The following is a 6,000-nucleotide window of genomic DNA, read 5'->3' as shown; positions in this document are numbered from 1 at the left end:
AGGCCATCTATGTCCACTGTGAGCGACCATCTTTGAACAGAGGCGGTGGTTTACGACACCAACTGTCTGCCATCTATAATCCAGTTTTGAGTTCCCTCCCCAGACGCCTTAACGCCCACTCACATCCTGGCCCATCTGACCTCAGGAATTCACATGTCAAGGTGGGGCCAGATTTCACAATGAGCTCACCCGAAACCCTGGCTGATTAGGTCCCACACCCGCTTTCACACCTTGGCGCATGTGATTAGAGGATCACCAGGGGGTCCTTTGTCCCTCCTTGGGGGGATACTCCCACTGGGTTTAAATCTGGGACTCTCGGCCATTTGACCTTAGAACTGAAGAAGCTTCTCGGATGAGAGGTGAAACGTCTTCAAGCAACTTAAAGAAGTCCAGACGCTTTTCTCTGCAAACTCCTTTGATTATTGATGTAATGAAAAAAGTAATTTATTTATTCAACTTGAAGCTCCACACACTAGTTTGTGTCATTATTCAGATGTACATAAGCATGATTACACAGTTATACAATCATTCCAAAACTCTGTCCTGAAAGTTTCCACTTTCTTTTTTGTATCAGACATACTGAGACAATATTCGGGATAAATAACCATGAAAACAGCTCCAGAGAAAATACCAAACTATACCCAATTTACAGTACTATACTTTGAATGGTCTCATCTTTGAGCTTAGAATAAAGGGCAACTATAACAGGTGAGAGGGATATTTCACTGGATTCTGACTCTGGGTGACCCCCACTCCTTATCCTTTCACCCACAGCCAAGATTACTGAACAGTTTCTGAGAAAATTAATCCTAAACTTCATACAAATAACCGTACTCTTAATATTCACATCTTTGAGCTCAAGGAAAACTATAGGAGGTGACAGATATTTCACTGGTTTCTGACTCTGGGCTAAGCTCGTTGCAACATGGCAAATTGAACCTCCCCCACCCTCATTCAGATCTGGCCTTTGGAACTATTTTGGTTTTTATGTGAATCATGACCCTGAAGGTAAGCGCGTCATAGACAAAAGTAAAACAGTATGTCGGATGTGCCACGCAATGCTCAATTACATGGGTGGGAACGACTGCGTTAGCGCAGTTAGCTCGTTAATGTGTTGACGCAGTCCAGCCCCACACGGGGGCGATCTGTGGTAGCTCATTAATGGAGATTTGCCGTGTTGTGGCGTTAACGTCATTTCAGATTAACGCTGACAGCACTTGTGGGAACACAACAAATATGACTGCACATTTACGCCGACATCATCCTAGTGCAAAGACAAGTGGAAGCAGACAAAAACAACATGCACTTTACCCGAGTCATTTAGACAGCTGTTAGCACATGATTCTCCTTATGGGGACCTGATATGTTTAATATGCTGCTGAGAATATAGCCCAGAAGAAGCGTATAGTATAGCTTTTATTTTGGAAAGAGCCATTTCTCTGTAATAGACTCTCTTTTCCAAAGATGAGTGATTTCTCGATCAGATAGATTTATTTTTTTATTACTTTGTTGTTTCAGCAACATCACATTTAAAAACTGTACTTTTGAGTTAAAATATATATTCATCATTTTAATAAATGACAAAAAATATTGAACAAAAGCATGAACATTTTTTTGTATCGAAAAAATATTGAACCGTGACACCAAAGTATCGAGCCGAACCGTGAATTTTGTGTATTGTTGCACCCCTACTAAACGTTACCCAAATTACATTACTGTGCTTTGAATGAATGCCCTAGAGTCAGGATCTAGTGAAATATCTCTGTCACCTCTTACAGTTTCCCTGTAATCTGAGTTTAAAGATGAGAAACTACAGTAATTTGTGTATAGTTTAGTATTAATTTTCTCTGGAACCATACAGTAATTTTGGCTATGGGGTGGAAGAGGAAGAGTGGGGTTGGCCCAGAGTCATAATCCAGGAAGACATCTGCGTCACCTCTTACAGTTTTCCTTTAATATCAGCTAAAATATGAGAATGTGAATTGCTATGGTAATTTCAATTTCAATTTTCAATTCAATTTTATTTATATAGCGCCAAATCACAACAAAAGTCGCCTCAAGGCGCTTTATACTGTACAGTAGATTGCACAATAATAAATACAGAGAAAAAACCAACAATCATATGACCCCCTATGAGCAAGCACTTTGGCGACAGTGGGAAGGAAAAACTCCCTTTTAACAGGAAGAAACCTCCGGCAGAACCAGGCTCAGGGAGGGGCGGCCATCTGCTGCGACCGATTGGGGTGAAAGAAGGAAAACAGGATGAAAGACATGCTGTGGAAGAGAGACAGAGATTAATAACAGATATGATTCGATGCAGAGATGTCTATTAGCACATAGTGAGTGAGAAAGGTGACTGGAAGGGAAAAACTCAATGCATCATGGGAATCCCCGGCAGCCTACGTCTATTGCAGCATAACTAAGGGAGGATTCAGGGTCACCTGGTCCAGCCCTAACTATATGCTTTAGCAAAAAGGAAAGTTTTAAGCCTAATCTTGAAAGTAGAGATAGTGTCTGTCTCCCGAATCCAAACTGGAAGTTGGTTCCACAGAAGAGGGGCCTGAAAACTGAAGGCTCTGCCTCCCATTCTACTTTTAAATACTCTAGGAACAACAAGTAGGCCTGCAGTGCAAGAGCGAAGTGCTCTAATAGGGTGATATGGTACCACAACGTCATTAAGATAAGATGGGGTCTGATTATTTAAGACCTTGTATGTGAGGAGCAGGATTTTGAATTCAATTCTGGATTTAACAGGAAGCCAATGAAGGGAAGCCAAAACAGGAGAAATATGCTCTCTCTTTCTAGTCCCTGTCAGTACCCTTGCTGCAGCATTTTGGATTAGCTGAAGGCTTTTCAGCGAGTTTTTAGGACATTCTGATAATAAAGAATTACAGTAGTCCAGCCTGGAAGTAATAAATGCATGAACTAGTTTTTCAGCATCACTCTGAGACAGGACATTTCTAATTTTAGAGATGTTGCGCAAATGGAAGAAAGCAGTCTTACATATTTGTTTAATATGTGCATTAAAGGACATGTCCTGGTCAAAAATGACTCCAAGGTTCCTCACAGTGTTACTGGAGGCCAAGGTAATGCCATCCAGAGTAAGAATCTGCTTAGATACCATATTTCTAAGATTTTCAGGGCCGAGTACAATAACCTCAGTTTTATCTGAATTAAGAAGCAGAAAGTTAGCGGCCATCCAGGTCTTTATGTCTTTAAGACATTCCTGCAGTTTAACTAATTGGTCTGTGATACCTGGCTTCATGGATAGATAGAGCTGCGTGTCATCTGCATAGCAGTGAAAATTTATGCTATGTCTTCTAATGATGCTGCCTAAGGGAAGCATGTATAATGTAAATAGAATTGGTCCTAGCACTGAACCCTGTGGAACACCATAATTGACCTTAGTGTCCGAAGAGGACTCTCCATTTACATGTACAAATTGGAGTCTATTAGATAGATATGATACAAACCACTGCAGTGCAGTACCTGTAATACCTACAGCATGTTCTAATCGCTCTAATATGATATTATGGTCAACAGTATCGAATGCAGCACTGAGGTCTAGCAGGACAAGCACAGAGATGAGTCCACTGTCAGAGGCCATAAGAAGATCATTTGTAACCTTCACTAAAGCTGTTTCTGTGCTGTGATGAGCTCTGAAACCTGACTGAAACGCTTCAAATAAGCCATTCCTCTGCAGATGATCTGTTAGCTGTTTGACAACTACTCTTTCAAGGATTTTTGATATGAAAGGAAGGTTGGAGATTGGCCTATAATTAGCTAAGACAGCTGGGTCTAGAGATGGCTTTTTAAGTAAAGGTTTAACTACAGCCACCTTGAAGGCCTGTGGTACATAGCCGATTATTAGAGATAGGTTGATCATATTTAAGATCGAAGAATTAATTAATGGCAGGACTTCTTTGAGCAGTTTTGTAGGAATGGGGTCTAAAAGACACGTTGATGGTTTGGAGGAATTAATTATTGAAGTTAACTCAGAAAGATCAATTGGAGAAAAAGAGTCTAACTTAACATTGATGGTACTAAAAGTAGCTGTAGATAATATTACATCTGTGGGATGATTATTGGTAATTTTTTCTCTAATGATAAAAATTTTATTTGTGAAGAAGTTCATGAAGTCATTACTAGTTAACGTTAAAGGGATTGTTGGCTCAGTAGAGCTCTGACTTTTTGTCAGCCTGGCTACAGTGCTGAAGAGAAACCTGGGGTTGTTCTTATTTTCTTCAATCAGTGACGAATAGTAAGATGTTCTGGCTTTGCGGAGGGCTTTCTTATAAAGCAGCAAACTATTTCTCCAGGCTAAATGATGATCCTCTAAATTTGTGACATGCCATTTCCTCTCCAGCTTACGAGTTATCTGCTTTAGGCTACGTGTTTGAGAATTATACCACGGAGTCAGGGACTTTGGATTTGAGGCCTTAGTTTTCACAGGAGCTACAGTATCCAGAGTCGTACGTAGTGAGGAGGTAAAATTATTAACAAGATAATCGACCTCTGTTGGAGTAGCGTTCAGATAGCTGCTCTGCTCTATGTTGGTACAGGGCATTGAAGATGATAACAGTGGGTGGATTATATTCTTAAACTTAGTTACAGCACTTTCAGAAAGACATCTACTTTCATAAAGTCTACTCTCCAGTGCTGTGTAATCAATTATTGTAAATGTAAATGTTATCAGGAAATGATCAGACAGCAGAGGGTTTTCAGGAAACACTGTTAAATGTTCAGTTTCTATGCCATACGTTAAAACAAGATCTAGAGTGTGATTAAAGTGGTGGGTGGGTTCTTTTACATTTTGAGAGAAGCCAATTGAGTCTAATAACAGATTAAATGCGATGTTGAGGCTGTCATTTTTAGCATCTACATGGATGTTAAAATCACCCACAATAATTATTTTATCTGAGCTGAGCACTAAATCAGATAAAAAGTCTGAGAAATCAGAGAGAAACTCTGTGTAAGGCCCAGGTGGACGATAGATGATAACAAGTAAGACTGGTTTCTGAGTTTTACAGCTGGGGTGGACAAGGCTAAGCATCAGGCTTTCAAATGAATTAAAAGTCTGTCTTGGTCTTTCGTTCATTAATAGGCTGGTGTGAAAAATTGCTGCCACACCGCCCCCTCGGCCTGTGCTTCGAGATTTCTGGTAGTTAGAATGACTCGGGGGTGTTGATTCATTTAAACTAACATACTCATCCTGCTGCAACCAGGTTTCTGTAAGGCAGAGTAAATCGATTTGTTGATCAATTATTAAGTCATGTACTAACAGAGACTTGGAGGAGAGAGACCTAATATTTAATAATCCACATTTCACTGTTTTACTCTTTGGTTCAGATGTGGATACTGTATTGTTCTTTCTTTGTGATTTTTTATGTTTAAGTTGTTTATTGCTGGTTTTTGGTTTGTTTTTTGTGTTTTTGGGAGCTGACACAGTCTCAATGGAGATGGGTTTTTGGGGGGGTAGCAGGAGGAGAGAAGCTGCAGAGAGGCGTGTAAGACTGCAACTCTGCTTCCTGGTCCCAACTCTGGATAGTCATATTTTGGGGGGTTTAATAAATTTGTCCATATTTCTAGAAATGAGAGCTGCTCCATCCAAAGTGGGATGGATGCCGTCTCTCCTAACAAGACCAGGTTTCCTCCAGAAGGTTTGCCAATTATCTATGAAGCCCACATCGTTTCTGGGACACCACTCAGACAGCCAGCAATTTAAGGAGAACATGCGGCTAAACATGTCACTCCTTGTCTGATTGGGGAGGGGACCAGAGAAAACTACAGAGTCCGACATTGTTTTGGCAAAGTTACACACCGATTCAATATTGATTTTAGTGACCTCCGATTGGCGTAACCGGGTGTCATTACTGCCGACGTGAATTATGATCTTACTGTATTTACGTTTACCCTTAGCCAGCAGTTTTAAATTTCCTTCAATGTCGCCTGCTCTGGCCCCTGGAAGACAATTAACTATGGTTGCCGGTGTCTCTAGCT

The sequence above is a fragment of the Oreochromis niloticus genome, unplaced genomic scaffold (genome assembly GCF_001858045.2).
Source record: "Oreochromis niloticus isolate F11D_XX unplaced genomic scaffold, O_niloticus_UMD_NMBU tig00006690_pilon, whole genome shotgun sequence".
In the NCBI taxonomy this organism is placed as follows: Eukaryota; Metazoa; Chordata; class Actinopteri; order Cichliformes; family Cichlidae; genus Oreochromis; species Oreochromis niloticus.
Note: the sequence above shows the minus strand (reverse complement) of the source record.